This window comes from Protopterus annectens, chromosome 1.part1 (genome assembly GCF_019279795.1).
Source record: "Protopterus annectens isolate FY-2018-M chromosome 1.part1, PAN1.0, whole genome shotgun sequence".
In the NCBI taxonomy this organism is placed as follows: domain Eukaryota; kingdom Metazoa; phylum Chordata; order Ceratodontiformes; family Protopteridae; genus Protopterus; species Protopterus annectens.
In genome coordinates this window covers 1,083,860,856-1,083,873,101 of record NC_056726.1, presented here as the reverse complement: position 1 = coordinate 1,083,873,101, position 12,246 = coordinate 1,083,860,856, and the positions used below count along the sequence as shown (strand labels likewise).

Here is a 12,246-nt window from a genome sequence, read left to right as displayed (position 1 = left end):
TCATGGATCTTAATTGCACCCCAGAGGCTTGACTCATCTATGCTTCTGTCTGTTTTTATTACCCTGTCCACTCTCTTTCTGTCCCCAATATTCATTATAGTTTCATTGGAGGTTACTAGGCTAATGGCCCTAGGGTCTTTACAAGCCTAGCCATGTTATACCCATGTTCCCTAATTGACCATGGTTAGATGGTCATTATTTGCATAGCAAGTCTATGTTCAGCACCGATTACCCCTGTCCATGAGGGACATAGGTGCCACCCCTGGGGTGAATGTATGGTCTCCCATCTAATTGTCTAGGTTGCACTTAAATAGGGTCATTGAGGAGCTCTGCTTAATGTGAATTGGGAGTCAGAGTCTAGGTTGATATCTCTAGAGCAAGTGATTCCTGTCCCATTTGATTTGTGGATGTGAAGCATTTCCATTAGAGCAGGGTCAGAGACTGCTCTGCAGTCCAGGCACAGCCTGCCTCTCAGCAGCCTGTAGGATACAAAGTACAGTGACAGGGATTTCAATCTTTCCATGTAGGTCATGTTTTGGAGGCCCTGAGTTTTCTTGGTAGGAAACCTCTGTGGCCTCTCCAGCTGTGGGTGTCTTGTAAGGTATATGCAAAAGGGACCATTATACTCAGTGGTCTGATGAGGGTCAAGTACAGAAGAGTTATAACATCCTTAGTCTTGCATGCAATGCCCTTACTTATGAGATGCGTGACATATAAGGCTTTTCTTCCCACTGTGAACACATGGTGATCGAAGTTTAGGTTGCATCCAAAGGCAAATGCCCTCATTTAGTCCATGGCTCCCCTTAGGGAACATATCCACCAACAAGTGCCGTCCTACCCAGGACAGGCATACCCATCTCTTCCCTTCCTTTCTGCTCTATCATTCAGACCAGCTGCTATTCAAACCCAGATCAGCTGGGCCATAGTCAGGGCTATATCTCTGTATGCCACCAAACAGGCCAATTCCATCATACACTTGGAGAATAATGTTGCTGCTTAGATGGGCACCCACAGTCTAAATCCTGGCCTGACCTGGCTTTGCCCTTATACCATCAGGAAGAACATAATGAGCACAGATATCAGCAATGTGGGAGTGGTCTGACAGGAAGTACATATTGAGCATAGCTATCAATAATGTGGAAGAGGTCTAACAGGAAGTACATAATGAGCACAGGTATGAGCAATGTGGGAGTGGTCTGACAGGAAGTACATAATGAGCACAGGTATCAGCAATGTGGGAGTGGTCAGACAGGAAGTACCTAATGAGCACAGGTATCAGCAACGTGGGAGTGGTCTGACAGGAAGTACATAATGAGCACAGGTATCAGCAATGTGGGAGTGGCCTCATGACCTAACTAAATTATGATTCCTATAAAAAAATGAAGAAAAGGAGTACTAAGTTACTAAGTTCTAGGATGGATTAGAGGAAAGCAGTGGTTAGCAGAACAGACTTCATTTAGTGGTCATCCTGTTGCAATGACTTTGATAGATTTGTTTTCAGGAATATGTCTCCTGGGAGGAGATGTTTACTTACAGATTATGACTAAGATTCTACTTTTGATAGTTTGGGCAAGTCGTGTTCGTTAAGAGCTTACTAATTGCTTCATGGCATATTAAACATTTCACTGATGCTGTTATCAAGGATCTAATTTAATGAGCATATAAATTCTGTTACGGTGGTTTGAATATGTGATCTGTTTTTAGGAGAACGATGCAGTAAATTGGAGATAATTGTATAACTCAGTTAAAAGAGTACATTTATCATTTGCTACTTTACCTTTAGGGAAGGCAGAGTGAGACATTTTCAAATCCCAGAAGGGAAATTTGTGATTTTTTTTTATTCTAGTTATTATATATGATGGTTAAAATAAGTAAATAGCCAGCCAAACAGCAAGATGTTTAAAGTGGCTAACTTTACATATTTGTTCTTCATGTGTTTGGTGATAAAATGGCTCGCTGGAATCATCTTAAGATGAGATATTACTATTTCGATTTTCTTAAGCATGAATATTAGTATCTTATTTTTCAGCCATTGTGATAGTTTGCTTTGTTCATTTTTTTTTTTTGCTAGTTTGTGTATTTATTTATTTGTTTATTAATTTATTTGTTTGTGTATTTGTTGGGATGCTTGTTTGTTTCTTTGTTTATTTATATTTATTTACTGGAGTAGATCAGTTATTACAGTAGACCAATTTCATGCTCAGCCTCAGAATACACTTCCAAGATGTAGAAAAAAGTACAGTTTTGTACCTACCATAAATGTAGATGTTCGAGTGCTAATACAGCTGCAGTCATAACAGATGGGTTCTCCTGCCGTCAGGCAGGTCCTCGGTCGGCCGAATTCCAAAGTCTAGGTCCGGCGTCAGTTGTTGTCACTTCTTCCCTGACATCAGTGTGACAGGGGTATAAAAGAACCAGCCGACGCCATCTTCTTCAGTTTTTCTTGCCCCAGATGTCAGGTGCCCCCAGAAGGAAGGCAATACATAAATTTATGTAATAATGCAATGCAATATAATCAAAAAACAGTAGTTGCAAGCAAATACACCATAAATGAATACCCCAATCAGGTTGTATGAGGAGGTGTTAGCCAATAGGCCTGTCCCAAGAGGGGAAGGAGGGAGGGAAACCTGGACTGCAGCTGTATTAGCACTCGAACATCTACATTTATGGTAGGTACAAAACTGTACTATGTTCATCGTGCATACAGCTGCAGTCATAACAGATGGGTAGAATCCCAAAGCTAAAAAAGGGGTGGTAGGCACTAGGTGGAACTAGGAGGAGCCAGGATGCCCTGCAAGACTGCAGTGGCAAAGCCTGCTCTAGTTTTGGAATATAATGGTAGGTGATAGTGCTTGGAGAAGGTATGCACAGAACTCCAAGTGGCTGCTTCCAAAATATCTTTGGTAGGAACCCCTCTGAGGAAAGCTGCAGAGGTAGCTGTGGCCCTTGTGGAGTGAGATCTGCTGCCTGTAGGTACAGTTTTACCATGAAAAGAGTAACAAAAGCGTATGCAGTGGGCTATCCATTTTGAGATTGTCTGTTTGGAAATTGGCTTCCCTTGAGCTCCTGTAGCATAGGACACAAAGAGTTGCTCTGATTTTCTGAAAGGCTTTGTTCTGTCCAAATAATAATGCAGCTGTCTGTGGTTGTCCAAGGAATGTAGTAGTCTCTCCCCTTTGTTTTGAGGATTAGGGTAAAAGGTAGGCAAGTGGATAGCCTGATTCAAAGCTACCCTGGATACCACCTTTGGCATAAAGAACGGATTGGTTCGTAAGGAAACTCTGTCCTGATGGAAAATGATGAAAGACTGCACAGTCATGAGGGCTTGTAGTTCCGATACCCTGCGAGCTGAGGTGATAGCCAGAAGGAAGGCTGTTTTCCAGGACAAATACTGCAATTCTGTTGAGGCAGCTGGCTCAAAAGGAGGCAAGGTCAGTTTTTCTAGAATGAAATTGAGGTCCCAAGCAGGTACTTGTTGTTTCCTTGGGGGGTTTATATTCTTAGCCCCTCTGAGGAACTGTCTTAAGACAGGGTGAGAGAATAAAGGAGGATCAGTGTTGTATTCTGCAGAAATGGCTGAGGCATGGATTTTGATGGAGGAGAATGAAAGTCCACTGCTTAGCATCTCAGCTAGATACTGTAATATTTGAGGTAAATTCAGTATTCCAGGATTCTGGCCCTTTTTCTCATTCTAGGCACAAAACCGTTTCCATTTTGCGGAGTAAGCTTTTCTAGTAGAAGGCCTTCTGGCCTCCAAAATGACATCCTGCACCTCCTTGGAGAATAGGGTCTGTTGTGAAGTTAAGGAATCTTCCATGCGGCCAGATTGAGTGTTTTCAGCTGACTGTGAAGAGTTTTGAAGCTGTGCTGAGTCAGAAGAAGAGGCATTAGAGGTAGGGTCCATGGTGGGGAATGCATCAGGCTCCTCAGGAGTGGGTACCAGTGTTGTCTTGGCCAGTCTGGAGCAATGAGAATCATCTTTGGTCTGTCTGCTTTGGTTTTTAATAGAACTTTGGGCAGCAGAGGAAGAGGTGGAAAGGCATAAACTGTCATTGTTGTCCAACTGAAAGAGAGTGCGTCCACTCTCCAGGCCTCTGGATGAAAAGTCCTTGAGCAGAATTTTGCCAATTGGTGATTTTTGTGGGAGGCAAAGAGATCTATGTCTGGCCTGCTCCATGCTTGAATTATCTCTGTAAAAACTTGAGGATGCAACTTCCATTCGTGTGGATCTGTCATATTTCTGCTTAGGTTGTCTGCCAGCGTGTTTTCCTTGCCTGGCAAGTACTGTGCTTGAAGTTCAATTTGTAATTCCAGAGCCATGTTCCAAAGAGACATGGCCAGCCTGCATAGGGGGTACGAATGGGTCCCTCCCTGTTTGTTTATGTACCACATTACTGTGGTGTTGTCTGTCCTTATCAATAGTTGACCTGGATGCAGAAGGTCTTTGAAAGCTATAATAGCATTTATTACTGCTAGCATTTCCTTTTGATTGATGTGTAGGTGCTTTTCTTTTTGGGACCATTTGCCCTGAATGCACCGATCTGTCATGTGCGCCCCCCAGGCGTAGTCCGAGGCATCTGTTGTGATGACTTGATTTGCTTGAGGCTTGCAGAATGGGAGACCTGTGTTTCTTTGGCATACTTGAGCCCACCACAGAAATTTCTATTGAAGACATGGAATCAGTGGTATTATTGTTTCCAAACTGTGGCTGTGTTGAGACCATAGGTTTTTCAGGTACCATTGAAGTTTCCTCATATGCAGCTTTGCACATGGGATTAGTAGGATGCAAGATGCCATGAATCCCAGAGCCTGCAGGATTTTCCTTGCAGTTAGCCTAGTGAAATTTGCTAGTTTTCTAAAGTATTGAGTTAGTTGCCCCTGTTTCTCTGGCGTGAGGTAGGCCATCTGGGTGTTGTGTCCAAGTTAGCACCCAGGAAAATTATTGTTTGAGAGGGTATTAGCCTTGATTTCTTTTTGTTGACTGTGTATCCCAGAGAATTCAACAACATTATTACAAAAGCCAGATGTTTCAGAAGTATGTGCTTGCTGTCCGCTTGGATCAGGCAGTCGTCCAAATATGGGTATATTTGTATCCCTTGAAGTCTGCAGTAGGCAATTACTAATGCCAGGCATTTTGTGAATATTCTAGGAGCAGTAGATAAGCCAAAGGGCAATGCAGAGAATTGATAATGGGTTGAACCTGCAAGAAATCTGAGGTATCTTCTGCAATCTTGTCTGATTGGGACATGCAGGTATGCCTCCTTGAGGTCCAATGTTACCAGCCAAGACTCCTTGCCCAGCATGGGATGAAGCTGCTGTAATGTGAGCATCTTGAATTTTGGCACGAGTAAAAATGTGTTTAGGATGGATAGGTCCAAAATAGGTCTCCAATCTTTTCCCTTCCTTGGTACCAGGAATAGTCTGGATTAAAAACCTTGACCTTGTTCTTGTGTAGGTACCTCTTGAATAGCTTTCATGTCCATGAGATCTGAAATTTGTTTTTGTGCCTCTGCCCTTTGATTGTGTGGCAGGTTTGGCATGCCTCTCATTTTTGGAAGGGTGTGAAAATAGAATCTGTAGCCTCTGTTTGTAATGTCCAGGATCCATTTGTCTTTTGTGACAATATGCCAATTTTTCAAAAATAATGCCAGTTTTCTGCCTAAAGGTGCTGCTATTTGAGCCTTGCTTGGCATGCAAAGGGGAAAGTCATTGGGCTTGCTTTCTGAATGGCTGCAAACTATCCTCACCACCTCTTTGTGTAGGAGCTTGCCATTGTCTGCCTCTAAACGATCCTTGAGATTGCCCTCTGCCCCTCGGGCGCCTGTATCTACCTCTTTGGGGTCTGTCCGTGGCTGGAAAGGACCAATTTTTGGAAGGCCAATTTCTACTGAAACGTGGAGGTTGTACCTGTAGGAAATCTTACACTGTTTGCATTGATTTAGCCTTTTCCTCCATTTTCTTTAATACCTCCTCAGCTTTAACACCAAATAATACATCTTTTTGCAGAGGGGCATCTAGTAATTTAGCTTTAACATGATCTGGTAAGGTTTGCTCTTTGAGCCAGGCATGTCTACGTATGACTGATCCTGTAACAGCAGCTTTACATGAGGCCTCTAAAGCATCAAAACCACATTGCAAGGTATGTTTACCCACTTGTTCTGCACTATGCATCAAATCCTGCAACTCCTTCAAGTCTGGTTGTTCAGGTTGTGACATTTTGCTTCTTAACTGTTATAACAGAAACTGTTGGTACTTTAACATATGAAACTGGCAGTTTAATGCCCTCATGGTTAAGGTGGCCGAGGTGTATACCTTTTTCCCCCACCTTTCTAAAGCTCTGGAATCTCTTTCTGAAGGTAATGGATTTTTAGCAGTGGAGGCCTTAATTCCCTTGGGGCCCTGTGAGATAGTTTCTGGGTCAGCCACATGGCTTTTGTATAGGAATTGGTGTGAGTCAGGAACTCGGTAATACCTGTCAGGCTTGACTGGGGCTGGAAGTAAAGAGTCTGGGTTAAGGCAGGCCTCCGAATACACATCATCTAGAATGTCTAAGACAGGAGGTATAGCCAGAGGCCTGTGCTGAGGGAGCAAGAGAAAATCCCTAAGCCTTTTCTTGGAGTCTGAGTACTCTTGGCCTTCCCAGTGGAAGTGTTCCCTCAAGGTATGCAAGGTTTCCCCAAAAGAGTAATCCTCAGGGGGGGAGACAGAGGGAATGGACTCCTCTGCATCAGAATCCTCAAAAGGGGAGTATGAATGTTCCTGGTCATCAGAATGCTCTGAAATAATGGAGGCCTGGTCCGAGGAGGGGGGATTCTTCCTCCAGTCTGGGCCTTTTGTCCGGGGGGGGGGGTTGAGAACCCCTGATAAGAGTAATCAAATCCTCAGCCATTTTGAGCATCTGCTTTTTAGGCATGGGGCCTTGGGAAGGACCCTGTGGAGCTTCTCTCTTAGTATGCATGGCTGCTTTAGACTTAGTGAAAGCCTTGATGGAAAAAGAAGAGGAAGGCCTGAAGACACCTTGAGAGGTAGCAGACCTATCTAAACTCTGAGTTTCACCGCCAAGAGTGGCTTCGGTATCGGTAGTCAGGGTGTGGGCCGAAGAGCCTGCGACCTCGGGTACAGTAGACACCGCCAATGAAGTGTCGTCGGTAGTCAGGGGCTGCGTAGGCGCCTCACTGAGAACTGGACCACCTGTAGTTGGCTTTGGCGTGGTGTCGGTAGAAGCCGCAGACCTCGTATGTCGGTCCTTATCTTTGCATCTTTTACTCAAAACTGGAGTCGGAGTATCCGACGACATAATGTAATTAAATTTTTTGCCAAAATAGTGTTGGGCGAACTCCGCCTGACGCTTAATGGTGCGTCTGTTGAATGTAGCACAAAAACGACAGGCCGAGATGTCGTGGTCTGGGCCTAAGCAAGGAATGCAGAGGGAATGAAAATCCTTATGCGGTATTTGCTTCCCACATGAAATGCAATTATTAACTTTGTCTGACATCGGTCTGAGGCAAGAAAAGTTTCCCCAACGGGGTACTTAGCTTTCAAAAAGACTTCGGTTGCAAAATATTTGTAATCTCAGGAGCTGGCCGACCGGCACTTGCGAACTGTTTCTGCTTTGGGTACCGCGCGGCAAGAAAGACTGAAGAAAATGGCGTTGGCTGGTTCTTTTATACCCCTGTCACACTGACGTCAGGGAAGAAGCGACGACAACCAACGCCGGACCAAGACTTTGGAATTCGGCCGACCGAGGACCCGCCTGACGGCAGGAGAACCCATCTGTTATGACTGCAGCTGTATGCACGATGAACATCAGAGAAATCATGAAATGTAATCTTGGGTAGATGCAACAGAGTCAGGCAAATGCTAAATACATGCAGAGACTTTATAAATCAAAATCTATATATAGAAAGTGATTCATAGTGGAACTGTATACACGTTAATTAATAATGTGGGTGGAAATAATGTTTTGATATGGGTATCTGTGCACAGATAGGTTAACAGTTGTGGAGAACAAGATAAACAGAGAGAGAAAAGAAGAAAAAAGGAAGACGGGGAGAAAAAAGGATGCAGAATATAAATCTCAGGAGGAGAAATCTTGAAGAGTCATGTCAGACATATATGAGTCACTAAAGTGATAGGGATAACATGGGTGGCCCGAGGAGCAGTTAGGTGATATGGCCTGAGCCTGAGGGGAAGCACTTACACAGGGTTGAGAGGACTTGCTTTGCACTACATTCTGAATTTGGGGTAAGAGGTTAAGTTATTTAAATGGGTGGGAAGATATTCCCAGAGAGCTGGTGGTACAATTAAGAAGCTGTGCTTTGTGTTCTGCAGTTTTCTTATGGGGAATTGGAAATGGATGAGTCTGTCTTCTAACACTGTCGGTGGGATTTTTGAGGTGAGATTAGCAGTTACTGTAGAGAAGGTTTTGTGTGTGTGTGTGTGTGTGTGTGTGTGTGTGTGTGTGTGTGTGTGTGTGTGTGTGTGTGTGTGTGTGTGTGTGTGTGTGTGTGACCCTAGTGGATTATCATATCTCTGCTTAATGATTATACACTTAGCTTTGCTGATTGTTTGACAGTTGTCTGCACATCTAGGGGTCACTGATGAATCAACATATTTTGTTGGATGTAAAGAATGGCTGCATTCAATCTGAGCCAAAGAGATTCCCTTAATCACGTAAGGTATTGCGAGTCCAGAAGTCCAGGTTCCCTTAATCATGTAAGATATTGTGAGCCCAGAAGTCCAGATTTTCTTAATCACATAAGATATTCTGAGCCCAGAAGTCCAGGTTCCCTTAATCACATAGGGTATTGTGAGCCCAGAAGTCCAGGTTCCCTTAATCACCTTAGTATTGTGAACCCAGAAGTCCAGGTTCTCTTAATCACAAAAGGTATTGTGAGCCCAGAAGTCCAGATTCCCTTAATCACGTAAGGTATTGTGAGCCCAGAAGTCCAGGCAGTTCATTTTACCTGTATTTCTTCAATGTTGAATTGAAACTTTGGATTGAGGTCAAGGCACATGCCTAGATATTAAAACAGATTGCTATTTTAACAGTGTGTAGCACTGCCACCTTAGTAAGAGGTTATCTGGTTTGACTTTTAACTGTGGAGACTTCTGTATTGTACCTGTATGTCTCCCCTGTGTTCACTTGGACTTTCTCCCCATCCCAAAGACAGTCACTTTTGTAAATCTAAATTACCAATAGGTATGCATGCATTGCATGGGTTTCATGGAAGAAACACCTGATTGATTGATTGATTGATTGATTGATTGATTGATTGATTGATTGACTGATTAATCCTTTGTTAATCAGGTTAGTCACATTAAGCTAGTGGTCTTTTTTTCAGGGGAGACCTGCTATGGTATTTATACTGCTACAGGAAATTTGTTCAGGGCATTGGGGAACTTCCCCTGAACTTTTTGATAAATGTTAGTGCTGTGGGTTCTTTTACATCTTCCTGAACTACCACCAACTCAAGCAAATGGGACTGTGGTCTAACATCTCACCCAAAGGACTACACATTCAGGAGTGCAGCACCCACATTATACTGCATAATAATGTGAGTAATCTACCTTGTATGGGAATAGAAACCACAACCTTCTGTACTAAAGTTGAGTGTTCTACCTATTGCGCCTGATGGTCTACTTCAACTTCTTACTTGTCCAGTCAACTCCAAGGATAGTGGCAGCTGTTTATAGGTTTTTTATAAGAGTCAGATGCAGCTTGTAAGGACAGATGGATGGAAGGATATTGTTTCAATTGGGACACTGTCAAGATGTTTGATTTCTAAGGTATTAGAGACCATTCTAGGTCTTTGATATGATTGAAATTATATTTCTTAGTTACTTTAAAGAGCTTTTTGTTATAAAATTCATTTGGTTAATAAGTGAATATCATCTTCCAGCTGAGGTAGCATTTCAGAATTTGAAGGGCAGGACCTAAATATCACCAGTCATCTTCATATATTAAGTGAAGAGGTTGGGGTCAGTCATTTGGGAGTTTACTAATGAATACTGAGTAATATAGAGTAGTAGGCATGGAAGTTTGTCAGAGACAACTGGATAAAATAGATTCAGAGGAAACCGTGAAGCTAATCTTGGTCTTGAAGAATCTATTAGTAAGAAAGTCTTGGAAACGTGGAGGCCTTGGGACTACTACCCACTTCAGGCATATCATAAAGTAGGACGCTGTGGTCAATAATATTAAAGACTCTTAAATGATCTATAAATACTGTGCTTTTTTAGGTTCCTTTTGTCTGTGTTACGTAATATCTAGTCAAATAGTCGACTGGGTGATCATGGTGCTTAGGCCTGTTCAAAAACATGTTTTAAGTATAGAAAACGGCACTGCTGAATGCATTCTGGAAGTTACATGTCAATGAGCATTTGAAATATTTTTGACAAAATTAGTAAATTAAAGACTGTAAAATGAAATGAGTTAGCAGATTTGAGCTAGTTTGGTAAGGGTTTTACTAATGCAGTTTTCCACTTGTTGAGCATTATATTTTGATTAATAGAGAGACTGCAAATATGCAATAAAGGGATAGATAAATTCTTTGCAGCATTATATGAGGCATGTTTTAATACATCCAAACCTGTCAGAATATCTATAGGAATATGATAAAGAAGAGGTCCAATGTCTTTGGTTTTAGTAACAGTGCCATATGCATGCATCCCACAAGTTCCTCTTGCCTCCATGCATGTTACTAACAGCATGTCCTTCCTTTATTTAGCATTGCCTGAAGAGTTGAAATGCCTGCCACAGCATTGTTTGAGATCCCTCATTGTCTTTCTCCTTCTGTGATCGCTCTACATTATTTCTATGCCAAAGCTTATACTTCAGGAACTACTGTTGCTCAGGCCTGCCTTTTGAAACTCTCAGCACCCGTCTGCTGAATCAAGAGAGTCCTTCACAAGGATTTCCTGGAATGCCATATTTTTAGGCTTAATGTTTCCATCACTATTTTGTCTTAATCATAAACCTACCACTGCCAGAGACAACAACCACCATCTTACCATGTTTCTTTGTTGTGTTCTCAATGATCATGATCCAGGGTATGGTCCAGTCTGACTTGATAGACTTAGCCTTACCTGAATCAAAGCCTTCTCAGACATATATTTTGAAGTTGCTTTGAACAGAACTCTCCTGTAGGTGCTGTCAAAAGATTCTCACTACGTGTTTTCATCTTCCACGTCTGTCTGGCTAATACCCCCAACAACAAACCCATTTTTTTTTAAATTTGCTTATCCTCTTAGGATAGTTTTTAGATAAAACAGAGCAGTACCCTCTGATCAGCACAAGCCAGTGACAGATGGTGATTTCAGATAAGGAGGTTTCTCAACGTATTGACCTAACTGAAATGGGTGGGGTTATACTAGGGTGTGGCCAGGGTACAGAGTGGTTTTAGTTTTAAGTAAACGTTGTTGTTGTTGTTTCTTTCGGCTTTTCTCGGTTAGGGGTCACCACAGCAGAACTCCGGTCCGCTAATGATTGGTAGTTGATGTTTACGTGCCGAGCTACCAGCCCTGACGCACAACCTTCAATGAAGGTACGCCCATTCACGCATGTCTCCATGCAGAAGACACTCTAGCTGAGAATCAAACCGGACAGCATCTAACTGTGAGGTGACAACGCTGCCGCAGTACCACCACCGTGGTAATGGGTTTTAGTTTTAAGTAAATAAGTGGTTATATTGTACTGCATCTACTGAATACATGTATTGCAGTAGTCTTTCTTTTAAGAATACATGCCAGAGCTAATTAGAAAAGACAGTCTATTCCAGCCTTATGAAGTAGTTAAAAAGGTTCCACTTTAACATTATTGTATTGTTGTAGTTCTATTTCATTGTTATAGTTCTATTTCATACAGAAAGATAAGTTATGACTTTTCTTTTCTTGATCTGTTTTTATATTCATTTTAACTGTCTGTATCAGCTTTAGCTAAGGTCTTTAAGCCTATATTAGTAACTCCAGTACATGGTTACACTGCATTTTATAGTTTAAGTGGTCTACCTGTTGGCATTAAAGCCTAGTTTCATTCTTATGTACAGAGTGCATGTCAGGCTAGTGCATTACCCGAAACATATTGAACTCAAATCAGTTAAAGTCACCCCCTGCCCCCAAGCCATTCCTGTCAGAATGATGGACCAGCACTTCCATACAAATTCTCTCATAAGCCTGATTGAGAGGGGGTATCTTGAGACAGTGTGATAATTGTCTCATGATGTTTGATTATAATCTTTACTGAAA

The 12,246-nt window shown here is 42.3% G+C and overlaps 1 protein-coding gene across 1 annotated transcript in view; it reads right to left on the bottom strand.

The window, feature by feature from the left end:
* LOC122815427 (extracellular calcium-sensing receptor-like) overlaps nt 1-12,246 on the bottom strand; it is a 257,829-nt gene that overhangs the window by 218,028 nt on the left and 27,555 nt on the right. The window lies entirely within an intron of this gene.